The sequence below is a fragment of the Elgaria multicarinata genome, chromosome 3 (genome assembly GCF_023053635.1).
Source record: "Elgaria multicarinata webbii isolate HBS135686 ecotype San Diego chromosome 3, rElgMul1.1.pri, whole genome shotgun sequence".
NCBI lineage: Eukaryota > Metazoa > Chordata > Lepidosauria > Squamata > Anguidae > Elgaria > Elgaria multicarinata.
The window spans coordinates 106,840,410-106,867,596 of NC_086173.1; the positions used below are offsets into that span (position 1 = coordinate 106,840,410).

Consider the following 27,187-nt stretch of genomic DNA (forward strand, 5'->3'; position numbering starts at 1 on the left):
GCGGCGCCCCTCCTGTGGAATTCCCTGCCTCTGGAGGTCAGGCAGGCTCCGACCTTGTACTCCTTTCGGCGCCTCCTGAAAACATCTATTCCAAGAAGCCTTTCTTTAACATGCAGCCTTGGATTTCTGTTTTTTGCTTCTTTTTAAATTTTGTTTTAACTGTCTTATTCTGTTTTTATTTTCATTTTACCTTGTACACCGCTCCGAAATTTTTCAATGGGGAGCGGTATATAAATATTCTAAATAAATAAATAAATAATAAATCATGTTGCAGAATATACAGCAGTTCCATTTTCAGTTCTCTGTGTGTGGAATTCTAAAGGAGCCGTCTGATCAAAGAAAACCATGTCTATTGGAGTCGGGGGCGAGAGACACTTTACACTGCCAACGTCATCAAAATATTTTCTTCCTTTCCGTTTGCTCTTCTAAAGTGTTGTGTCAGCGAGGAAAGGGACTTCCCTTCTTCACCACACAGCTCTTTGCTCTCTGTTGTGTAATAGTAGTACAGTTGTCTCAAAGTCCCCACCACAGAGTCAGCTGTGGCTTCCAGAAGGCCGTAAGCACAAAGTGTTGTTCCCAAAAAATGGGTGAATTTAAACTCCATTTTAGGAGGTGGTTTGTCTTCAATACAGCCTTGTTTTTCAGACGGCGTTCAGAAAAGTTACTTATGACCTGTCCACCTCCAGCATGACAGCTTCACTGACAGCAGTGTCTTAACTGTTCAGCTTAAAACATTGACAAGAAAAGTCGTTTTAGGGACGACTCTTGACAAATGTTGAAGCAGAACTGTTCTGTGCATTAATTTTGTAGCAGTGATAATTCTCGAATGTCGCCATCTTGAAGAGGAAATCTTCCTAAGGTCAGACAACCTGCTGCCTTTGCCCTTTTTGTCTTTGTTCCTGGAATGTGTTTTTAAACACCTTGTGTCTATTCTGTAATGTTTGGCTTTGACAACATTATGGTTTACAGTACAACAGTAAAAAATAAATAATAATAAAAAACCATTGAGGAAGGAATCATCAGAAAAATAAGAGTTTTTGAAGTACCAAGTAGCAAAAATGGAGTTTTGTCAGGAGAAGAGGAGCAAAGAAATAAGACATTTCTTAAGAGGAGGCTATAGCAGCATGGTGTATAAGAAGAGAAAGGTTCCAGATTTTAAATAGATGAGGTTACATTCTAAAGTGCCATAATGTGAGGGCTTTTGATTCAGCAGGAGCTCTTGCTAATGAAAGGAGGAGAGGGAGGCAATTTTCACCCATTTTTACTTCTTCAGTTACCTCCCACGCTGTTTTGAGATACTTTCCCAGACAGAGGTTCAGGGGGGAGGGAGAATTGGCAAAAAAATTGCCTCCCCCCCTTTCCATTAGCACTGGGAGCTACCATTCTGTGATAAGAACTCTGCTAATAGTATTGCAGGATCCAGACCATGGGCTTTTAAATCTATGAACTAATTGCAACCTAGGTGTTATACCCAGGGCCATGACTTCTAATATTTAAGTCAAGTCAGTATTACAATGATTTCCCCCTCCCCCATTTTATATGCCTGCCTTTTTTCTGCTTTCCTAAATAACACTCTGTATAGAATCGTTCTTGTTTTGGCTGGGGACTCTTCAAAAACTCATTCCATTTTTTTTAATCTGCAGTCTTTTGAATTGGATAACCTAGGAAGAATGATTCTTCCTGTATCCTTCATGCAGAGATGGCATTTGAAAGAGGACACCTCCCCCCCAGCAGCTCTCAGAGGCTGCAGTGAGACAATAGAGGAGAAGAGGGCCCTCTAGGTGCGTCGTGCCAAGCCATCGATGGCTTTATGAATAGGAACCAGCAGCCTGAATTGTGTAGAGTCTTAGCAGAAACATAACCTGCTCCCAGCTACTTCCCACAGCGGGAGCCACTCTTTGTTATGCTAGCTGACTCTTCTCACAGGCAGCTTCGCACAAAATGCATTGCAATGACTTTCCATGGAGGTTTAAAGGTATCAGTGCTGGCTGCCAGGTTTTCATCTTCTTTACCAGGGCCATGGCTAGATCTGCTGATATCCCAGAGATCGCCCCAGGATCATCCCTGTCTGTTCACATGATGCACAGGGGATCCCAGGAGCAGGGAGGGATGATCCCTCCTTGGCCCGAGATACCAGCCTACCCTTTTTTCCCGGTTTTTCAGTGGTCTTGGGATGATCCCGAGACCGCGGAATGTGTGGGCAGGCATCGCGGTTTGTCCCGGCTCCTCATGAATAACTGGGAGAAGATGGGACCCGGGCACGGGGGTGGGGGGAGCAGCGTTTTTTTTTTAAAAAAAAAAAGTTTTTCGCTTGAGTGCTCATGCGCTCCATCTCCTTTTTAAAAAATGGCGGGCGCAATGTCCTCTTCCTCCTAGGACATCACGCGCCGCATTTAGACAAGGGGGAGATCTCACGATAACCATATCGCGAGATCCTCCCTCCTCCATCGCGCAAGACCCGGTAGGTCTAGCCATGGCCCAGGTGTCCATAAGAACAATCTTAACTGAATCAGACCAGGGCTCCATTAAGTCCAGTGTCCTCCTATTATTATTATTATTATTATTATTATTATTATTATTATTATTATTATTATTATTTTATTTATTTATTTATATAGCACCATCAATGTACATGGTGCTGTACAGAGTAAAACAGTAAATAGCAAGACCCTGCCGCATAGGCTTACAATCTAATAAAATCATAGTAAAACAATAAGGAGGGGAAGAGAATGCAAACAGGTACAGGGTAGGGTAAGCAGGCACAGGGTAGGGTAAAACTAACAGTAGAAAGTAACAGTAGAAGTCTCTGCTAGTCAGATGCCTCTAGGACAGCCTTCCACCTCTTGGTGGCCTCCAGATGTTTTGGATTACAACTCCCAGCGGCCCCAGCCATCATGGCCAATGGTTAGGGAAGAAGAGGGATGTACTCCAATACATCTGGAGGGCATTGAACATTAGCATCTTGTACTCAGGGGCTGGTTTAGCTGCCATGGGAAATACAGCACCATGTACATTGATGGTGCTATATAAATAAATAAATAAATAAATAATAATAATAATAATAATAATAATAATAATAATAATAATAATAGGCACTGGGGATCACCCCTACTCTGGCCTTGACCCTGAAAAGATCCAAACATAGGTAAGGATCCAACAGGTACTCTCTGAGTTGGAGCCAGGATCTGTCTTTCTCAAGAGGAAGATCCCTCTGCCTAATTTTTGGGGTTCCCCCTTCCTCATTCAGCAGGGTCTCCTGATTCTCTGGGTAGCATTTTCAGGGGCCTAGAGGGGTTGTTCTGAGAAGGAGCGGTTGGTCCCATTGAATATCCGAACCCACCCCTTTCTCGGCAAGCCTGCAAAAGCCAGAAATAAGCGTTCCGGGCTGTGGGCATGCTTTTAATTACCAGGTTTAAACATATGGAGTAAATTAAAATTGTGTTTTTCTATGCCATATTTTAAGGAATTTTTAGCTAGCATTTATGGATTTGTTTTGGACAGGAACGTTTGGAAGAGGGGAAGCATTTGTTTCCTGTTCAAATGTACCTGTGAAATAACTCTTTTTGTAATGTTTCCATTCAGTTATGTTTTAAGATGTGTTTACCAGCCAAAGTCCTTGCAGAGAGCCAAAGTTTCCTTCCACCTCCTACGTTACTTCCCTCCTCCCACTTCTCATCAAGCCACCACCCTGTCTTAAGACTTTCAAATGCGTATAGCAACGAGGTTCCTTGGCCTCCAATGACTAAAGGAGGGAGGAGAGAGAGATCAAACTACCCTGTGTGTATCGATAGTAGTTTCCTTCCCCTTGCTTGCCATTGGCCCGAACACCACACTCCTCCCTTTGCTCATCCAGTGGGAGCAGTGTTTGCAACTCAGTGCCTGGATTTGGGCCAGCTGGAACACTTCCTCTTTCTTCCACATCCCCAGACCCACGGGCCGGCTCCAGCCTATCAGGGTGGAAAGTAGATGCTCTTGTCGTTGCAGCAAGAACTTGACTTGCTGGGGCTGGAACAGAGAGAAAGGAGCAGCCAAAGGTTTCCCCTGTTCTGTGCTCTGGGCTGTTTTTAAAGCAGCCGCTGCTGCGCTTTCTTCTCCCTCGATTGATAAAGAAGAAATTACGCCGTGCTTAAAACTTGCCAGTTCTTGTTATGTTGCTATTACGAAGAGACAGGAAGCAAAAATATAAACACGGCACCTAGGCCAGTTACACCCTAGGAAGGGCGGAGAGTTTTAACGCTTCTCTTGTTGGCATAGAAAGGCAGTGTCATGTGGCAGAGCGATTGTTATGCCCCCTGTGAAAATGGCCTGCCTTTCTTCTAGTAATAGGAACCTGCATTTTCCTTGTAATACACGCTCATGAGACAGAGGGGCTGTCTGTCTACACGTCTTCAAAGCCCCGCAGTGGCTGCGAATCGGCACAGTGTCGATTATACGCTGATTAGTAGCCACCGTGGGGCTTTTCCCTAAGGTGACCATATGAAAAGGAGGACAGGGCTCCTGTATCTTTAACAGTTGCATAGAAAAGGGAATTTCAGCAGCTGTCATTTGTATATATAGGGAACGTGGTGAAATTACCTCTTCAGCCTATGCGGCAGGGCCTTGCTATTTACTGTTTTACTCTGTACAGCACCATGTACATTGATGGTGCTATATAAATAAATAATAATAATAATAAGAGTTAAAGCTGCAGGTGCCCTGCCCTCTTTTAAATCTGGTCACTCTACTATAGCTCCTGCACCTTTAACTGTTGTGATAAAGAGGGAATTTCAACAGGTTCTCCATATATACAAATGACACCTGCTGAAATTCCCTTTTCTATACAACTGTTAAAGATACAGGAGCCCTGTCCTCCTTTTCATATGGTCACCCTACTTTTCCCCCAAGCTGCACTTTAAAAAGTCAGGGACTTACCCCAACTTTTTTTCTTCAAAGCGACGACACCACAGCCCTTCCACCATGTGACCTCACTCTGTAGTCGATCTGGGGGCATTTTGGGGAGGATGGCAACTAATGATTGGTTGTTGGAAGCCAGGAAGCAATCCTGATCTGAACGGGGCCACACATGCTTGCTCTGAAGTAAAGAAAGCAATGCTATGTCTGATTAGGATATTTAGTTTGGCCTTGAGATATTGCAGGTTTCCTGCCTAGGGAACGTTTATGATGTCTGCCATTTTCATACAAATTGCCAGAAAAATCCATGGAAAAGAGGAGTAAAGGGGAAACGAATCACTTCCCTTCCTCCACCAAAATCTACTCATTTTCCTCACACAAAATGCTGCATCTATCCTTCTGACATTTTTCAAGTTTCTTAGCTAGGGCCAGTGCTATGCTGCATGCCATGTTCATAACAATTGCTCACAAAACAGTCTTATTTTATAAAGGCTGCTTTTTCAGAAAAAAAACCCAACTGATTCATGTGAAACTTCACAGGCTTGATTCCATTAGAAGTGGCAACTTTGCCTGCAGTTTTCATCCAGTTCTGCTAAGAATTGTAGAAATCGCTGGCAGTTATAATTTCTTTTTTAAAAAAAAGGTATTTACTTTGATTTGGGAAGGGGGGGGATTATTCTCCTTACAGGTTACAAAATGGTACCATACATAATTCTACAACAAAGCTTTTTTTTTTTTTAATGGCATTTCCCTCCTCTTCTAGTTTGTAATTATTCTGTACTTTTGTTCTTGTTCTTTATATTCAATTGTAAGCCTATCTGCACAGGGCCCAGCCTGTACATCGCCAAGAGTGTAGGCCCTAGATTTTAGGTGCTCTCAACGAACAATAAAATTATGAGGGGAATGTAATTCTTGCACTTACTGCAAATTGTCCCAGAGCACATAATACACTAAGAAATACTAACAACACACTTTAGTAACAACCTCTTTCTCCGAACACTCCCCAAACGGACCAAAATAGCCCATCCCCGTTGGCAGTGCCTGGAGGTAGTTGAGATCATGTTCTGCTGGCTGGAGGAGAGGGTGGACTGAGTCACATAGTTTGAAACTTCTGGATGGTGGCCAGAACTTCTCTCTAGCTGGAGCTAAATCATAAAAGCAAAATTGGCAATTACCTGGGGTGCCAAGATTGCAAGGACGGCTACCTCAGTTGTGTAAATACCTTGGAGATAAATCCATCATCTCTGCGTTCAGGAACCACATAGAGGCAGCTTAGCAGCTCATTTGCCTAGGTTGATATCCCCTGCACTCTGGGGAATACAGGGGAGAGCCTTCCCCACTGGCTTATCTAGAGTGGCCAGGTGTCCTACTTTGGCAGTGGACAGTCCTCTATTTCTAGGTGTCCTCTATTTGAAAGGCCAGTCCAAGTCTAGTTTCAAGATAAACAGCCATAAGAGGAATGAGCAGGGGCCCTGAAGTTGTCCATCAGCAGTTGGCGCCCAAACTGCAGACTACGAGATGCACAAGTCACCTGATCAGCCTTCCCCATTATGATGGGATTATTGTATTTTATTTAAATTTTATGTCTGGTTTAGCATCTGTACATATAAATCAGCACATGCATATTTTATACAAATCTATCCTTGTGTCCTCTTTTTTAGTGATGCATAAGTGGCCACCCTACAGAGGCACAGACACAAATAGCAAGAAGAAAACGCAGAAGACATTAAAAACCAAGAATGAGGGACGGGGAAGAAACCCTTGTCGGATCAACTCATTAGCACCTCATGAGATTTTGTTACGCTGTTTAATATACTATAGCCTGGTTCAGACAACACGCTAAACTGTGCTGCTTAACCACAAAATGGTTAATGGAATGCATTAAGGTCAATGCATTCTGTTAACCATTTTGTGGTTAAGCAGTACGGTTTAGCGTGTTGTCTGAACCAGGTTTATAAATCTTAAAGGCAGCAGGGATGGTTATTTTCATTTACCTACATCAGCCTAGAATAAAATCTTGGGCTCGCCTTGCTTGCAGCCTTTGGGCCTGGCTGGTTGGGAGGTACAATGGCATTGAGGCAGATGATCAAGCCTCTGACCAGGTTCGCACAATCTTGATGGGAGAAATAAGCTACGGTGGCTTCTTTCCCTGCCACTTGTGTCTGCAGCAGCTACAGGGGGATCCGTGGCCCTACTTCCTGTGTCGTGCAAGCCCGACGAGGCTGGCTTGTTATCATAGTTAACAAGCCATTCAGAACCCATGGGCTGTTTTAGGGTTCTGGGGGTAGCTTATAAACCACGGCAACAAGCCAGGGTTCACATGATGTGGCAAGCTGTGTCGGCGAGGGTAATTATGCAAATCCCCTTCCCCAGCACGCAAGGCAAGGAAATAAGCCACTGCGGCTTCTTAAACCTCTGTGATTGTGCAAACAGGCCCATTGTCTTTGCTTATCTAAAAATCTCGTATTTATTAATTCAATTTCCCCTCCCTTTTCTGGTATATAGCCATGAATCCCTGTGCAAATAGTACTTTGGATTGTGCAGACTTGTTATTTTACTGTTTTTAATCTTAAGTCATTCTCATAAATGAGATTTGTTCAGGAAGAGAGAACCTAAGGCAAGCAAAATTGTAGGCTGATATTAACAACAGTATACAAGGGGGCATTTACAGAGCAGGTTGAAGACATCTGGAAAGAAGAGGCTAAGTGGAATATTCCTGTTTTTACATATTTGCAGTATGCTGCAAATATACTTCTCCCAACACTGATGATTAACTTGCTGTCTTGTTTAATTTTATCTCTACGGAAGCAAACAGTATTCTCTGTTAAAAGCACAAAAATGCACAATGGCTAGAAACAAAATTTATTTTAGATACCTAGGCTGCAATTCTATTTTATTTATTTATTTATTTATTTATTTATTTATTTAAGCATTTTTATGCCGCCATTCAGCCAAAAAAGGCTTTCACGGCGGCTTACAAAAGTATTTCTTGACAGTCCCTGCCCACAGGCTTACAATCTAATGCATGTTTAAACAGAATAAAAGTCTACAACTCCCAGCATGCTCTAGCTAGCCATGCTGATGGGGCATGCTGAGAGTTGTAGGATTTTGTTCTGTCTAAACATGCATAGGATTGGGCCCTTCATGCCTAATTTGGAAGGTTTTGTTTTTACTGAAAAGCAGGAAAAAATATAAACAAGAAAATAACTAAACATTTTATATATATACTGCCAAATTAATACACAAATGCTTGGGATCATTATTATTATTATTATTATTATTATTATTATTATTATTATTATTATTAATTTATATAGCACCATCAATGTACATGGTGCTGTACAGAGTAAAACAGTAAATAGCAAGGCCCTGCCGCATAGGCTTGCAATCTGGCAGCTGTTTATGCCACTCTTCCAACACTGCTCTGGCAGAAGGCAGTTTCAGGAAGTTAATTTTCTTGCCCACTCCTTCTCCAGGCACCCCACCACTAGGGTGACCATATGAAAAGGAGGACAGGGATCCTGTATCTTTAACAGTGTATTGAAAAGGGAATTTCAGCAGGTGTCATTTGTATATATGGAGAACCTGGTGAAATTTCCTCTTCATCACCACAGTTAAAGCTGCAGGTGCCCTGCCCTCTTTTAAATCTGGTCACTCTAGTACAGCTACTGCAGCTTTAACTGTTGTGATGAAGAGGGAATTTCACCAGGTTCTCCATATATACAAATGACACCTGCTGAAATTCCCTTTTCTATGCAGCTGTTAAAGATACAGGAGCCCTGTCCTCCTTTTCATATGGTCACCCACCCAGAGCACTCTGAAAATGACAAACAGAGTGTTTGCGGACGCTTCTGAACTGGTTGGGATGCTAGTGCAGGGGGCAGAGTAAGAAGTGGGGATCACCTGAAATTGGGTGCAGGCCCCTTACACATGCCCCTCCACCTCCTGCCCATTCCAAGATGGCTTTTTAATGAAGACATTTTTATAGAGGGTGGCTGGGCAGGTCATGATGCAAAGAAGGGACTTGTACTGGCAGGGGTGTTATGCCAGGGGCAGAACCAATGGGGTAGTCCTCTTTACCCCCTTGTGTGATTAGATGGCACTATTTGTCCATTCGGGACAAAGCAAGAGAAACTGCCCAATTAAAACAATATAGGAGGGTGGTGCAAGAACTAGTGTGGTGTAGTGGTTAGAGTGTTGGGCTGGGACTTGGGAGATCTGGGTTCTAGTCCTCACTTGGCCATGAAGCTCACTCGGTGACTTTGGGCCAGTCACAGGCTCTCAGGCTAATTTATCTCATGGGGTTGTTTTGAGGATAAAATAGAGAGGAGGAAGATTGTGTAAGCTGCCTTGGGTTCTTTGGAGGAAATAAGGAGGGATACAAATGTAATAAATAAATAAATGTGAAACTCAATCTGTTTCCAAACAAAATAGTGTTAGACCACCTAAAGTTCTTATTTTAGGAGGGCAATGCCATATATATATATATATATATATATATATATATATATATATATATGGGCTCTCATCTTATTTTCAGCAAGTATGTCCAGTAAAACAGTGCCTTTTAAAACAAAGCTGAAGTGTGTGATTAAATAAGCTGGTGGATTTGAAAATCATCAGATTTTAAGAGCTCACAGCAATGAGACCCATTATCTATGATGGAAGCCTTCATTTCTTTAATTAGACTTTTGAATCTGTTTTCTTTCCAAGCGAATTACAGTTGGTTATGCAGAATCCTCTCCTGCACCAACTTGCCTACTTGGAAAATAGCCTACTTTTTTGTAAGCTGCCTCAAACATAGATGCTCATTTTTACACCAACCTTTTACAGCACATTCTAAATAATTAGGGGAGAGAAGAGAGGGGGAAACCAGAACATAAAAGTGGCATAGTGGCATAAAGTAATTGGTAGCCATTTAGAATTTTGTTATGACTGGTGCTGAGCTGGGTACAAAGGGTGCTTCCAGATGAGGCTTTTATTGTGCAATTGCCTTGCTTCAAACATGGAATGTTAGGGTGGTGGGGTCAGGTGAAGTCTTCCATTTATAGCCTTCCAGTGTTTTCCCACCACTTCTTCTATCTTTTTTCTTACCCGAAAAAATAATTCCATGGGGAAAGCAATCCTATGGCCCCTAGACAGCATCTTGGTAGGGGTGGGAGGAGACACATAGGCAGGGCCAGCTCTACCATTAGGCCAACTAGGCAGCTGCCTAGAGCGCAGACCTCAATGGGGCACAGTACTGTCCTTTAAGGGTCACAGTTTTATACAAATTAGCTGTTTTAAGAAGAAAACATAATAGTTCAGAAACTCTTCTTGAACAGCTGAATCGAAGTTGGCAATTGTGTGGGGTGTGTGCAAGTAGCTCGCCTTGCCTAGGGCGCAAAATAGTCTGGCACTGGCCCTGGACATAGGATAGTTTGGATTCCTAGAACTGAGGTCAGAGTCAGTGCACAAACCTTGGACCCAGGAGTCTGAGCTCCTTACCCTTTCCCCTTGCAGCTGGCACAGAGAAAACTGTGCTGGCTGCCTCTATGAGCTCGTAAACTCATGTTCGGAGATGAGACAAAGGGGAGGGGAGGGGAGGCGATCAGGGCGGATGGCTTATAAACAATCCTCCGGCCACCCCAGCTTCTTTCCCTCCCACTCTCCAATGCCTCAGCTAGATGGGCAAAAACACCTGTCTACTGAAATGCAGATTGCCTTCTCCCGCAATGCATAGGATGCCCATCAGCCGCCGAGTTTGGAAGCTGATGGGCATCCGGATAGGGTTGTACCAGAAAAAAGAAAAAAGAAAAGGCAAAATAGCTGCACAATGCCTTTAGATGGTTAGCTAAAAGCCCTCCGTCTGGAAGCATCCTGTCTGGAAGTATCGCTCCAGATATCTGGTATATAGCTGAGAGACTGGTAAATGAGACTGGGTGGATATTAGGGGAACAAAGAAGTGAGCAGATCAGATATAGCGACAGTTGTTAAGTTCAGGAAAGGAAAGACTTTCCAGAGGAAATGGATCTTGTGGCTGGATTTCATGGAAAATGCAGTTACTGGGGAAGGCGAAATGACAGATGTGAAAAAGACAAGAAGAAGCGTGAAGGGACGTGGGTGAGGAGACAGAAGAGGCGTGGCTCAGTGGTAAAGCCCTTGCTTTGCATGCAGAAGGTGCCAGGTTCAATCCCCGGCATCTCCAGGTGGGGCTGGAAAAAAAACCACCTGCCTGAAACCTTGGAGAGCTGCTGCCAGTCAGTGTCAACAATACTGGCTAGATGCACCAATGGTCTGGCTCTGTATATGGCAACTTCCTATGTCCCTGCCAGTCAGGAAGATGTTTCTTGACTTGGGGGCCAAACCACATGTGTTGCAAGAGATCTGTGACTGTATCTCCTTAACCCCATTGTAACATTAACTTTAAAGTGCATGTGGGGTGGGGGGAGAGGGTCGGGAAGGCTTTGATCACAGATCTCTCACATCTGGCTAAGTGCCCAGCTCATAACACAAGCAAGGAAACGAGAGAGTCATGCATTCAAAGGTCAAAAGTGTTGCGTGGAGAAACTGGTGCTGTAACATTGCTTAAAGAAAGAAAGAAAGAAAAAGATTTATTCAAATAAATGTATACATCAGCCTCCCCAACCTGTCACTTCTAGCTGTGTTTGGACTACAATAATCTCCATACAGCATGGTCTGTGGTTTAGGATAATGGGAGCTGTAGTACTACACATCTGGAGGAAGCCCAGTTACAGAATGCTGTGTGCTGCAGCATACCTACAAATTTCAACTGAATCGTGAACAAAGAGTGCCCTTGACCCAGATCACCATCTTTCCATTTCAGTCCCCATCCTCTCTACACCCCCCCCCCCCATTTGTAATAGGAGGACAATGATACTGGCAGACATTTCCAGATGAGGCATGTGAAGCTCCTTGATCCTTGGAATTAGGAGCACTTCATAAGTGCGCTGCCCACCACTGTTTTCCCTTATTATAAAGGCTGAATAAATAACATAGGGATTGATTGATGAGTTGCACAGAGATTTCAAACCAAGTACGATTAAATGCACCTGGGGCAAGGTTTTCTACTTGTGTAGAGCTACTACTTGTGCTGTTCAGTACAGAAGTTCAGTAAAGCTACTGCAGCAAACAAATGTTCCTGAATACCACCGGTATGCTTTATGTTTACTTTGTACACATTCTAAGAGTCTAGAGAGTTGATTCAGGATGCAATCCTATGCATGTTTAGACGGAAAGAAGTTGGGAGTGGTAGCACTTTTCCGGTCTAAAGGTGCATAGATTGCACCCTTAAGAAGATTTCTCTCACCCCTCCCTTTCCAGCTCCCAGGAATTCTTGTTCATATAGTCCGATCTTCTGCACTTGCTCTATAAAAAAGAATGCAGGAACTTCAGTTCCTTAAAAAGTTAAAAATTAAACTAGGTACAAGCTGTAGTTTGTGGCTGCACAATGTGCTTGTCTTCATAACTAAAAGTATGTTGTGATAGTGTCTGAATCATTCTTTTAATCTTTTACTATGGGGAGGCAGTAAGGTTTTTTGTATGGCTGTTACATTGAATACATTTGTTAAATGGAAAAGAAGTCAAATATTTGGAGTAAAAAATATGCAATAATAGAAATATTCCACTCATTTAAGTATCACTCCTGACACATAGTGGTTGCATGTTTTATGTGCTGTTTTCCCTACACCCAAGTAAGAAAGAAGGCACATGTGACTCAGCCATTGGACCAGGAATTGGTTCCTTGCTCTTAAATTCATTAAGTTGAGCATGTTCCAGTCAAAACTGTGCTCTTATCATGCTAAAGTGGTTCTGATCTTACTTGGGCAGCCAATTGCATAAAGGTAGGACTCCCTGGCACCTAGGCTATGGGGTCCTGCACAGTCGTAATTTGACCCCCTATGATTTTTTAACATCCGCATGAAACTGCTGAGTGAGTTCATCCAGAGTTTTGGGGTGAGGTGTCCTCATTAAGCAGGTGACATCCAATTCTATCTCACTTTTTCATCCAATTTGGCTGAGTTTGTGAGGTGCTAAAACAGTGCCAGGGCACATTGATTGGCTGGATGAAGGCCAATAAATTGAAGCTCAGTCCAGACAAAACAGCGTTCCTTTTGGTGGGTGGTTCATCTGCCTAGGTTAGTGGTGTTGCACTCCCCTGAAGAAACAAGTTTGCAGTCATAGGGTGCTCATTTTCCCATCTTTGCATTGGTGGTTTAGGATGCCTCTGTAACATGGAGCTTATGCTGGTGTACCAGGCGCAGAAATGGTGAAGTAGAGTTGAATTCATCAACCTGGGACCTTAGTCTGCATATACGGGATACATGGCATGCACACAAAAGTGAAAATACTGGTGCTGGCTTTTACTAATTTAAAAAAATCAAATTTACTAAATAATAATAATAATTCTGGTAAGCATGCCAAATATCTGACTTTGACACAAATGTATTTTGGCAACTGACTCCAGAAATTCAGACACAAAAAGTGACAGACTCATCTTTTTCTGGTTGGATAGTTAGTAACCTAAAACTTGTCTACACACCCTATATAGCCTGTTATAGCTGCACAGTGGTGCTGCGTTGTTTATATAATGCAGCAGCAACCTCACAACCACAGCAGCACCACCCCAAAAACTGCGCTTTTTCAAAGTGTTGATTTGCCGTGACTTTTTCAGTTGCTCCAATGCCACCACCTTGTTTCTTTGTCTGTCAGTGGTGGCTTCAGCCCGTGGGAGATTGTCGACTGCTTGCAGACCTGCGGGGATCTTCTTTAAAAGAACGTAGATCAAGAATCTGGACAGATGAAGAGGAGATCCCCTATTGGGGTGTGTGGTGGGTGAAGAGGTCGAGCTCCGCTTTTTCTGAAACCTCTGAGTCAACGGTGTTTCCTTCCCCACTGATGAACAACCCAGTCCCATTGTGGTCACTGTGGCTTACTCCCAAGTAAACCTGCATAGACCTGCAACTGGAGACTACTTAGTGCCTGCAATCCTAGCCCCACTTATTTAAGAGTAGGTACTGTTGAACTCAGTGGGGTTTACTTCCCAAGAAATATCCTTGGGATCGGGATTGGCTGTCTCTAGCTGAATGGCTGCCCTCCTGCCATGTAACATTATCGCTACCAGCTCACCACAGCGATGCTCTGGGATTTTGAGGGAGTCAGCAAGAAAAGAGGCGGCAAAAAGAACCCCCCTATTGGAGAATGTATTGCATTATCCATATTCCTTATTTTGAAGTTCAGTGAATTCTAGATTCTCGGGCTGGTTTTACAAGTCTATTTACCGAATGTATGTTGCCGGTCTGCCTCTCTACCCCCTATAAAAACATTTGCCTTTTTTTAAACTACCCAGTACAAAGGGAAGCAGCAGGAATGTGTTCAGTTCTTCAGGATTCAATAGCAGTTCTCCCACGTATGTGTCATTCATAAAAGGACTGTGGATTTTAAAAAACACAACTCTCCTCTATTTTCAAGAGTACTGCTGAGCTACACGCAGCTTGGGCTAAAGTTGCTTGCTGATTTTAGCTGCGTACAGGCTTTGATGGAAGCAGTCGTCCCTTGGTCTCTTTTCCTGTTTTTTTTTTTTTAAATAACGATCACACGCTCCCCCCTTTTCAAAAGGCGTTTCATCTGATAAATACATGAGCCACATTTGTCGGTTGCTTTAGAAACAAGCAAAGCAGGAGAACTTTACAAGGTTTAACATAAAAACATCATAGCTTGGAGCCTTTGCCTCCCACCACTAGGGGCCTGAACACACAGAACCATTTTCTGGCAAAGGTGTAAAGCAAATATTAAAACCTTTAAGGAAGTAGCAAATTGCAACTGGTTTAAAATCATGTCAAAAGCAGCACCGTGCGACAGACAGAAAATGTTGCAGGAAGTAAACATATGCATTAAGCTGTGCTGGAAGTTTTGTTATAATTACATCCTGCAGTCAGAGTCTAAACTTGTCCTGTATGGTAACAGCCCTCCCAGTTGATGGAGGGGGGGGGGGGAGGTGGAAATATCTGAGGCACTAATTTCCTCTCTTTATTCTTAGTAAGCACACACCCATTCAACCCAAAGGCCGTGTGCAATACGTGCCATAAATCCCCTTTCAGCTATAAGAAAAAGGAGAAGCTAGGTATATTATGAGGGGGGGGGGGATGCAGTCTCTTCTGAACACATGCCTGGATTCTGGGGGGGGGGGGCAGCGTGAAACCGGTGGATAAATGGCAGCCAGAGAAGGGATTAAATACATGCCTCACCCTCCACCCCATTTTTCCTAGAATAAAGTACCTATAGGGGACTGGTTACTCACACAGGCAGGACACATGTAGTTCCACCCCAACCACACTGTGTCGTGTTTGCAGCCCTTCTGAGTCTTGGTGTGCCTCCATGAGGCAGAGACGGGGCGGTAGTGGTCGTCGGTCCCACCATGTGTGCCTGTGTATTATTTTTCCAGAGAGTCCCATTTCATGTGGGTAGTTCTGGATATCGAGGCACTTTTAGCTGAGTCTTAAATCAAATAGATCCTTTCCTCAGAAGGGCCAGATGTGTGACAAGCAAGGCTCTCTCAGTTTGGTAGCAATGAGTTCTGATTCCTATTTCCTAAATGTACTTTTCTTTGATTTTCAGCATTTTTATTTTTTCCAACAACATCTAAACAAACATCACACATCATACAAACATAATACATAATACATACCAACAAAAATGCAAATAACAACTACGATTACACTAAAAAAAACACCTAAATGTACTTTTCTTTGTTCGTGAACCAGTTTGTCAGGGATTGGCCACACCATTCATTTTAAACTGTTGTTTAGCACTTAGTATATCCTTGAGCACTTGAGAAACTACAAATAATAATCATCGCCGTTATCATCATCATTAGCAGCAGCATATCAAAAAAGGAAGCATGTACAGAACGTTGTACTACAATCCACACATATATGTTTACCTTGCAAGGTGTCTCAAGCAACTCTGTCCGCATCCCCATGATTTAAGAAAATGTAGAGGTTTTGCATATTTTGATACAATTCTGATGACCTTTCCCTACTGTCCAGTGTTAATAGCCACCCTGTGGAGGCCACTCCAGATAGAAGCCGTCAGCACATGGCAACCCATTCATATGCTTTTGCTAAACCATAAGATCTGGGTAGTTTTTTCAAGCTTTCACACACCAGCCTGTCCTCTGCTGCAGCTGTAGCTAACTGGAAAGAAGTGATTTGTATTTTGTTCCATCAGCAGCTGCCCTTGCCTTGTCAGGCAAAGTATTAGCTTGTGCTGGAGCAAATGAAGAACAGATTCTTTAAAAAGAAGGTTAGAGCTGCCGAGGGTCAATGATTTTGTGTGGAACAGCAAAAGCATCTCCCCCTCCTCCTCTCTCTGAGAGGGGGTGGGACATTCCCAAAGCATCTTCTTATGTCCATTCTGGGATCTAGCTTTGTGGCAGACTGCAGCCAGGATCTGACTCTGGCAAGATGGGTGAGGGCCAAATGGGCTAGTGGTGGAAGATGTGGCCACGGACAGATCAGGCAACTAATTAGGCAGACAAGGACCAAGGGCTGGAGTCACAAGATGGGAAAGTGCTTAGTTACCAGGTTGGGCAGATGAATCATAGAATCGGAAGGGGCCTATAAGGCCATCAAGTCTAACCCCCTGCACAATGCAAATGAGAACTAAATGGCCTGAGGCAGGAGCAGAGGCAAAGCAAGGCAGTCTACGCCAGCCCACATCCTGGTGCCCTCAAGATTTTTTGACCTACAGCTCACATCATCCATGATCACAGGCCATGCTAGCTGGAACTGATGGGAGTTGTGGTCCAAAACATCTGGAGGAAACTAGGTTGGGGAAGGCTGGTCTGTGCTACTGCTCTGCTGGACAGGATGCTCTGATTGAGAACTATAGCTTGGACAAGAAATTATATAGGCTGGTGATGCCTCAGTCAGAGAGTTGTCCCAGTGGCACAGGGAGTAAGATGCACCCAGGATTTGCTTTCTGAGCAGCGTTGGCTCCAGGTTTTTGAGAGCCCTTGGGCAAGACACCCTTGATAGGCCCCTCTCTGAGCAAGTCAACCTTCTCACTGCCAGGCCATCAGCTGCTATTGCTCCTCAACCTCTTTCTCATGGCTACCACTTGCTTGCTTGACAGGTGGAGATAGAGTCAGCAAGTAGCCGGTGGCATCTACTGCTCCCCCTTCTCACCATCATTATTGTCTGGGCCAGAGTGAGGGAAAGGTGAACAAGCAGGGTGCCATGATGATAGAGGAGCAGGTCCAGAAAGCTATTGTCAGTGGGCACCTACTGGGATGTGGGCCCTTGGCAGGAGTCAAGAGTAGGCATGGTTGGGTACCTGCCAAGGGCCCACAATCCTCTGAGTAACTGCTTCTAGTCACTTGGCGCCTTACATTAAATGTTCCCAATGTTAGAGGACACAGGGCAATATCCACTACCACCCATCACAAGTGGGGCCCACTGCCATTTCTGTTCCACAAACAGCCAGCCCCCTCACTTCCATTGCGCAAGCAGCGCCCACTGCTCGCGGAATGGAGATTTAGCACTTCCAGGGACAAACACCTAAATGAGCAGAAACACTTGTCTCTGGAACAAGGCAGGATAGCAGAGCTCCCTGGTGCGAGCTCTGCCAGCCTGCTCCATTCCAGAAATGAGTGTTTCTGCTCATTCTGGGTTGCCCTTGGAAATGCTAAATCTCCATTCCGCGAGCAGTGGGCACTGCTAGCGCAACAGAATCAGCGGGACTGACCGCTCGCAGGTGGTCTCCATTGGATTCCGCCCTTAGGGGGCTGCCAGCCACTGAAATAAAACAAATCTCAATCAGTTAAGTAATTTGGAGACACAAAATTTGGGGAGGGGCCATTTTACAAACCATTACTCCTGAAATTACAGGGTTAATTCCACAATTTTTTTTGTCAAATCACTGTTTCTCCCCTTCCTAATCTAATTATAGTTGTGGGGGGGGAGATACATTGGCCCTAAGGTAACGTTTGCTATGTATCAAAATGTGTGGGATATAAGGGATAGAAAGGCCTTTATTTCATATGTCTAGTCACTGCTGGAAACTGAATGCTTCACTAGATGGACCTTTGATCCAACCCAGCAGAGCTCTTCTGTAATGCTTTTCTTTTCATACTTCACTAGTTAATTTGATGTTTAAAAAGAAAAAGAAAAGAAAAGAAAAAAGACAGAGAACATTATGATCTTCACCTTCAGTAGAAGAGTCTCGCTCAAAAGCAGTAAGAATATGACTTTTTCACACCGTTATTCCTTGAAAGAGGCAATTTGCTAAACAAAGTTGCAAAGCCTGCTGCTTTTGCCAAGGATTTGAATTTCAAGGTTAAAAGATTTCCTACCTGACAGGTCTGTTTCCATTTGTTTAAAGAAAGTCATCTGGCCAAGAGATTAAAGTGAAATTGTACTGCTCGGGGATAGTACATTTAAGAAACTGCTCTGCTGTCTTTGTATTAATCAAAACCTTTAAATAAATGCATCCGGCCATTTTTTGAACACTGCTTGTATTACGCCTACAGAATTCAATTCACCTAGCAGGCATCTGAGAGTTGTTTCTTACAATGCTGAATTCTTTGTAACCTCATGTTTTATGTTTCCAGTTGCCATCACCGTAGTAAGGAGCTGACAAGTGTAATTTGAACCTATCCTGATATTTTTGTGTAATGCTTACATTTCTATCAACACAATGGAGGCCAGGAATATGCTCTTTGATTTTATTAGTCTGCAGTATCTATTCTCTTGCATGCTGTGTTGGAATAAAACAAGGCTTTTAAATTGGGATGCCCAGATATTCAAATGCTGACCTAAGACTCCTCAGAATAATGAGATTAGTTTGCAAAGCCATACAACTTTTTTCCTAATCCGCTATTGCAGACGTACCTTTCAGTATGTTCTTATGCATACATGAAAAGCAAAACATTTGCAGTTACATGTTAAAATGCTAGCTGGAATGTACATTTCATGGTTGTAAGATTGAAGAAGCAACTCATGTAGTAAAAGGGTGCTACAAAACGAAGACATTTATTTTACGACTTTGGATATAAATTATACTTACTTACCTACAAGCAAGTCCAGTGCTGGCCGTTGGGCAGGACACCTTTAATAGGCTCCCGCCTTCAGTGAGTTTACCTATTCTCGCCACCATTGTTGCAAACTGCTATTGGTTCTCATCCTCTTTCTCATGATTGCTACTACTTGCTAGCTTTGCAAGCAGAGAGCCAGTGAGCAAATAGGCAGTAGCATCTTCTGTCTGCTCCTCCTTCTCATCAGCGTTGTCTGGGCCAGAGCAAAAGGCAGGTGAGCAAGCAAGTTGCAATGGTGAAGAGAAGGAACAACTCCAAGAAGCTCTTGACAGGGTGTCTCTGCTCAGCTGTGGGCAGATGCTCAACCATGCTATTTATTTATTTATTTATTTATTGCATTTCTATACTGCGCAATAGCCGAAGCTTACCTTTGATACCCGCCCCCCCAGCAAGTGTATTAGGGTAGGTATATCTCACTCCCAAACAACATGTTCATGATCATGATGGGAGGAGGCTATTAAATAAACAAACTGTAATGTAGCCTTTACCCTAAAGGTCAAGGTAGAGTCCTGAGTTTCCAGTGTGTACATATCAAGACATTTAATGTATATTATTATTTATTTATTTTATATCCCTCCTTTTTTCCTCCAAGGAACCCAAGGTGGCATACATAATCCTCCTCCTCTCCATTTTATCATCACAACAACCCTGTGAGGTAGGTTGGGCTGAGAGTCTGTAACTGGCCCAAAGTCACCCAGGGGGTTTCCATGGCTGAGTGGGGACTAGAACCCAGATCTCCCAGCTCCCAGTCTAACGCCTTAGCCGCTACACCACACTGGCTCTCACTTTAAGTTAAGCCAGTACATCCTTGGGGAGCAAGTCACTTAATCCAAACAATAAGGGGATGAGAGATGAACGTCCGATATACCAACTTTATAAAAATTGTGAAAAAAATACTTATTAATAATTATAATAAATAATTATATCTACTTAGCGGATAGCACATTTCTATACATGTCTTCTCAGAAGTAAGTCACAGACTTTGATATACTGACTGTAGAACATACAATGAGCACTGCTGATATTTGCTACACCAATAAAAACTGGATAGCTGGATTGCATATTAAGAATTGTATAAGTGGCACCTGGATCTAATCTGCCCTTGAGGAAGGCCATACAGGCCGAAACGTGTTTGGCTTTATTTTGAGATCATTGTGCACTTTTTCCTCTCTATTAATTCCGTGAGCATCCAGCAAAGAGTGATTCGAACTACTATGCCATCATCTCCACCTTCGCATTCCTACGTAGGTGCTGGGCTCTATGAGAATTTGACACACATGGCATTGTACTGCACAGGTTTTGCTTTTTTTATTGTATCTTTGGTGTGTCTTTTAAATAATTTGGGACCTACAGTTAAATAAAATTTGTGCTTAATATTTATAGTTTATTGTATTAGTTGTAGTAATATTGTTATACCTTTGACTTTTCCTGTTGTTGTCCTCAGAAGTAAGTCCCATTGATTTCAGTGACGCTTATACCCAGGTAAGTGGGTATAGGATTGCATGATTAAAAATTTCTCAAGCATTTATCCCAGATAAAAACTATATGTTCTGCCTTCTTTAGGAATTATTCTTTCAAAGTTCCTATGGTCAATTGCTTATGCCATTTTGCTTTTCCTGGCAATGCAAATGGGACAGCTGCAATTAAAAAAAAAAGTCAGCTATACACAATAACTTCACATGCTCATTTTCTAAAACAGTTTTTTTTAAAAAAAGATAACAATTTACATCTACAATAATGTCAGTGCTTAAATAATTAACATATTATCTTTACAAACTCTTTAAGATTATGCTGTTGCATAGGTGACAATTCATTCTCTCATCTACTAGTTAACAAACATTTTATATAATGTATTCCCTGTTAAATTAAGCACATTATTCTGAATTGTGTCCTTGAAACAGCACATGAGCACTGTCCTCATGCCTTATAGAGATAGTTGGTTGTTTATTTAGGACTTCCAAGTGTACTTGTTTGTCTGGGACACTTCTATTAGAAATCATTTGACCCTATTTTCCTGACTGTCTGGTAAAGAAGGTACAATTAATGTTATCCCTCTATAACTTGCTTATACATACAGTTGTTTCCTTCTGTGACAAGAGTCCTAAACTAATGTTGGTGCAATGGCTCTGTGACTGTCATTTACAAATCTCTGAGGCTACAAAGAATAGGTATGGCCCCTGAATCTCAATCTCTCTCTCTCTCAGACACACACAGACACCATTTACCCAACACTTTTATCTAGCTGCTATTTATAGTAATGAGGTTATTTCTATGACAGCAGCCATAACAGCTTACAACTCATTTATACATCTCTAAAGTGTCCTCTGTTAGTTTGCTTCAATGTGCTAATAAGGCAGGTGTGCATTACGCACTCAACATGGGTTTATTTTAGGTTGGACAGCAGACAGACAGACAGACAGACACAGATGCAAAAATTGTTACTGAGCAAGGAACATTTCTGCTTTTCAGGGTCTCATATCCCAATGGCCCTTATTCCCTTGTGGGTGCATAATAGGATTGCAGCTCTAAAGACTTGCCAGCGTTATTGATTTAGGGGAGTATCTTAAATGTTTAATTACTGACAGGCCTTCAAAGGAGCTTAAAGGTATTTATGTATCAATCATATATTTAAAGATGGTACCTTCCAGCCTCTTAAAATAAAAGAACTCGCAAGATCCAGACAGCCAGGAGTGGGGGAACAAACTGGTCATACCACCTCTGTTGTTTCCTCTCCCATTGCTTCATATAAAGCCAGTGATGAGCTACACTTCCCACTCCATAATAAGCAAGAAAGACACCCCCAATGATGGGTTAAATAGTCAACAGTTGGTCATTGTGTCATCTGTCAGGACTTTTTCAAACCACTGTTGGTTATTCAGCTGAAATAACCAACGCAAATAATCAACGCTGAGCAGAATTGATTATTTGAATTGGTTACCTTGTCGTCTTTTCGGCACCGTTGACTATTTCAACACATACAGTTGGTTATTTTCGGTGACTACAGAGTCCCCAGCCATGGAGTTGACTATTAACCCACCATTGACTACTGTGTTGTCTGAACGCAGCCCCTCTCTGCTTGAAAGGATATGGGGGGGGGGGGGAAGTGGTGCTCTGAAGGCTTTACAAGCAAGTAGGGTTTCAAGGTTGCACAAAGCACAACTTTAACACTGTCGGGCAGTGGCTAGGGTTTGCCCCAGGGTGGCTTCACAGTAGTGGCATATCATCTACATGATGCAGCCACCATTGTGAAGCCATCTGGGGGCAAACCCTAGGAACTCCCATGGCACCCCCTGATTGATTGCCATGGCATCCCCTGCGCCTGTAAAAGTAAAACAAATAAAAATGGGGGGAGGAGAGGAACGGGGCCATTCCTCCCCTTTTTATTTACTTTTTATTATCTGTATCTCTGCAGCTGCGCAGATACAGACAATAAAATAAAAAGGGGGAGGAACGGCCAGGAAGGAACACAAGTGCGGGAGCAAGGCACCACGCAGCGCCAAAGCACCACCATAAAAACGGCCAGGAGGAGAAGCATCCTGGACTATTTGTTTGGACTAAGGTGAAGGTACTAACTTCCTTACAAAGATCCCTGCATGCAAAACTCAGCTGCAGAACTCGGAATGAGTTCACAGTAGCTCTGTGACACCCACCCCTTCCTGCTCCTTTATCTTGCACTAGAATCAAAGGACCCAGCTCAGGAACAGGCATCTGGGGTGTTGCTCCCTGTCTCTGTGATGTGCCACTCTCTTCAGGCCTCACAGCAGCACAGCACAGCACCCTAAACATCCTTCCCTTTCACTGCCATCAATTTAACCAATTTAACCTGTACCCCACCAAGGTACCTCATAAACCACACCAGTGTGAATTAAATAAAGGTTTATTAACAAGATGTAAGGTGCAGTTGTAAAGTGTATTGGTTTCCTCAGGTAAATGTGTGGTGGTTGCAATAGGCACAAAGTGTAATGGTTTCAGTTCAATGTTTTAAAACGTTTCAAATATTGCTTCAACTTCAATATCAAACCTGCCTAACTTACCCTCTAGGCTGCTCTATCACTCCTCCCCCAAAATAATAAAACATGTAGCTCCTACTCTCAAATCTAATCCTGACAGACCTAAACCCAAAATCTCTCTCACACAGCACTTCAATATCTCCACACAATAAGCTAGTCCTCCCATTCCACGCTATCTACCAATCCAGCCATTGCAACCACCAGCCAATCAGCACACACTCTCACATCCTAGTCACTCACTCCCCCTCCCTCTGGGACTAACCTCCTACCCTCCTCGTTCCTGCAGCATAAACCCCAAGTATTTTTTTAAACCATACACATTATTTAAAACAGTAAACATTCTCAACACATTCTAACTACTTACATTACAGAATAGGCATGAAACAACAAAACGTCACAAGCTCCAATCCAGTAGAGTGCACAGAGAGCAGCTAGGACTTCCTGCAGACGCTTTTGATAAAGTCAAAATCCTGCTGTGAAATACCGTATTTCTTCGATTGTAAGACGCACACTAATTTCAGTACCACCAACAGGAAAAAAAAAACCCTAAGACACACCCGCGATTCTAAGACGCACCCCATTTTTAGAGTTGTTTATATGGGGGGAAAAGTGCGTCTTAGAATCGAAGAAATAGGGTAGTAAATTTAGAAGGGCGGGTGCTACAACAGTCCCATAGTCATGCCCCCAAGGAAAATCCAAAAACCCAGGCTGTTATGTTGATCCGTATCAAAAAACCAATTCTAGCAGTTGTCCTCTCCACCATAAGCAGGCCTGTTGTAAAGCTAACGGATCTTAACCATGTTATCAAGACCATGTTATCTCAAAATATTTTTTATTACAATAGGGAGCAATCTATTGTTGCCGGGAAAACTCATCCCACCCCCCCAGCCAAGGGGGGTTTTGCAGCTAAACTCAGAGGGAACAAGAAAATTTAAGAGGGATGGCAGATAATGCCAGCAACCCTGCTAATAAAAAGGTGTCAGTGCTGTCTCCCTGTGAGCCTTTGCTCCACTGCAACACTACACCTGTTTGGCAGTGAAGGGGAAGTGGTGAACAGCAGGATTTCAGCTTTTAAAAATGATAGTGTCATGACTAGGCCTGTCCTCCTTAGGCTGGGGGAAGGAGTTTCAGGTGATCAATCAGAATCAGATTCTGAAGCAGAAGAGACGGCGCCAGAAACATACCAGCCTGTATGGGGAGTGGGGAAGGTGACTCTCATGGGCTTTTCACTAGCTGGGAATGAACCTTCGCCAGACCTTATCTTTGAAAACGTTAACACACAGTCTGTGAAAACTCAGTATTTTTCCGAGGGGGAGGGCGCTGCAAGGCTAGATGATCCTAGAGTATGTCACAGGCTAAAACAGGCAAAGCTAAAGGAAGGTGAGAGCAGGTTGGCCCCGCTAGCTTCTCGCCAAAGGTTTCTTCAGAACCAGTCTCCCTGAAGTTAAAGTGTTCTGGGAAAAGGCTTTCTGTTCTTCTTGAAAGGACAATTGTCTCACTTAGTTTGCACAGTTTTGCATAGAGGAAAGTTCATAGAGGTTAGACTCTGTTCAGGTGGGAAGAGATGTTTAGCCTGAATAAAGCTTTGTAGATTACATGGCAGACCTCTTTATTTTCTCCCAATAATACGGGAAGTTTTAAGAAAATTGACAGATAGATTCCCATGTACCCCCTGCTATTGAATCAGGGCAGGAAAACATACAGACAGCACTTTCTACATATGTATGGCCTGTAGCTGGATTGGAGGTATATGCTTTTAGATGCCAGGTGAAGACCTTTTTATTCTCCCAGCATTTTAACAGTCTATAAATAAATTTTAACTTGGTGTTTTAAATTTGTAATTTTGCATTGCTTCTGTTTTTATCTGGTTGAGCTTTTATATTGTATTTTATAGTATGGTTTTATACTGTTGTTTTATACTTTGAATGTTTTTAATTTTTGTGAACCGCCCAGAGAGCTCCGGCTATTGGGCGGTATAGAAATGTAATAAATAAATAAATAAATAATATGATGAAATATCTTTCATACATACCACACATGCACACATACACATCCTATGTCTACTTTCACGGCAGTGTTAGCTTAAAGCATTTGCACCACTGACGTCTGCATGAGGGAGGAGAAATATTATTTATCCTGTTTGGGCATTTGGAGAACCAACAGTCCAATTCACAACTCAAATAAAATGTCATCAAAACACAAAGATAAAACATTGACATGTACTGGAATTTCAGGAGCGTGTGCGAAGGTGGTACACAGAATCCAAACAATATTGTATGAAGGAACATAAACAAACGTCAACTTAAAATGAGCACCATGCTCTATGAGAAAGCCTAACAAAACTAACCATTCTGTTCTAGCTTTCTGTATTAGCTTATTAAAACTGTAAATCCTGTGAATGCCGGCCTAGGAATAAGCTTCTTTGATCACAGTGGGGCTTACCTCTGAGTAAACATTTATAGGATTGCTCTTTTAGTCTTGCTTTTTTAAATTCTGCAAGATAGGAAGTCTAGTCATGGAAACCACAGGGCTATCCACACAGGAGCCTTTGGTGTTTCTGAGGCACTGCTGTGCCACTATTTGTTAAAAGTGAAAATGCTGCTCTGTTTCCAGTTTTACCATTTCTGGGTGATGATTATGAGAACAATGCCAACAGCACTCAGAAGAGGAGAAAATAACATGCAAAAGGCAATAACAAATGTCTTGTGGACTAGTCACATGGGGAGGCAACGTGAATCGAATTCCTGCTCATGTTGGTGCACATGTGCAGTTTTCCACAGTAGATTTGACTGTGGGGGGGAAATACTGCTCACCTGCCTTGCTATTATTACATAAATTGGTGCTAAAATGTATAAATTAACTCCTTGTCTTTGAACATTATCTGATTGTAAGCCGTTCTGAGAGCCTTTTTTGGCTAAAGAAGGAAAGGAAAGGAACCTCTTGTGCAAGCACTGAGTCATTACTGACTCTTGGAGGGACACCAGCTTTCGCTGTTTTCTTGGCAGGCCTTATAGCGGGGTGGTTTGCCGTTGCCTTCCCCGGCCGTTATTACCTTTCCCCCCAGCTAACTGGGTACTCATTTTCCGACCTCGGGAGGATGGAAGGCTGAGTCGACCTGAGCCGGCTGCCTGAAACCAGCTTCCACTGGGATCGAACTCAGGCCTGGGGAGAGTTTCAGCTGCAGAAACTACTGCTTTACTGCTCTGCGCCACACGAGGCTCATTTGGCTGAGGAGCACGGTAAAAATATGGTAAATAAACAGACCCTGTTCAGATGATATGCTAAGCCACAATGGGTAAGGATTTTGAGCTAAACCTTATGGGTTAGTGTGTTGTATGAACCATTCCTAACCATGGTGGCTACATAACCACAGTTCAAACATGCTCACTAACCATTTGCTGCAAAAGGGTCAGCAGCCTAACCATAGCTTAGTGTGTTGTCTGAACCAGTCCAATGTGTGTTTTCTCTAGTCTCCTCTATGTCAGCTCTGATTCCCAAGCAAGAAATGCTTAACATAAGTGCTTGAAGAACTCCATGGAGGGACCACCAGAAATGAAACAAAGCGCTCCATTATTTCTAACTTCCCATTTCCACACCCTCTTAGAAATATTCCCAAGGAGAGTAGCTTACTGGCAGGATAAGAGGTGGGAAGTTTTCTTGCCCTCTTCTTTGAATGTGGAATGGTGGAGAGGCTTGTGTGAAGCTCATCTCTTCCCACCGTTCACAATTTAAGAGGCTGGCAGTCCTCCTGTGTACAGCCATGATCTGTGTACAGTGCAGATAAGTCGTTTTAGACACTGGACTTAATGGTTTTATGAAAGGGGGGTTAGACAGCCATGTACATTACTTCAGTTGTGAAGTACATAAAACACATTTCTCTTCCCACCCCTCATTCCAGGCTTTACAACAACTTCTACATTCACGATATGATAGAACAATAACAAAAAACCTGTTTGCCAACCTGGATTAAAAAATAAGAATACTTTCAGCAGGTGCAGTTTTGCTCTGTAAACTCACTGAATTCATAGCCCCATCATGACTATAGTGGCTTCTGCTGCCTTTGTCACCTGACACTCTTTGGGTGGTCAATGGAGGGGGGTCTGGGGATTGGGCTGCAAGCCCCTAGGCTTTGGTCCCAAGGTCCAGCCCTAGCTGCACCACTGGCTGTGGTGAAGGCCAGGCCTGCACAAAA

General features: G+C 43.0%; 1 protein-coding gene across 2 annotated transcripts in view; it reads left to right on the plus strand.

Annotated features, from left to right (window-relative positions):
- NOL8 (nucleolar protein 8) overlaps positions 1 to 27,187 on the plus strand; it is a 501,501-nt gene that overhangs the window by 19,932 nt on the left and 454,382 nt on the right. The window contains exon 12 of one of the 2 annotated variants that reach the window (XM_063121207.1): positions 20,430 to 20,543. The exons of the other annotated variant lie outside the window; for it this stretch is intronic. The gene's annotated coding sequence lies outside the window, so the exon portion shown is untranslated. Of the gene's footprint in view, positions 1 to 20,429; positions 20,544 to 27,187 lie in introns of those variants that run through there. 2 annotated transcript variants of the gene reach the window in all.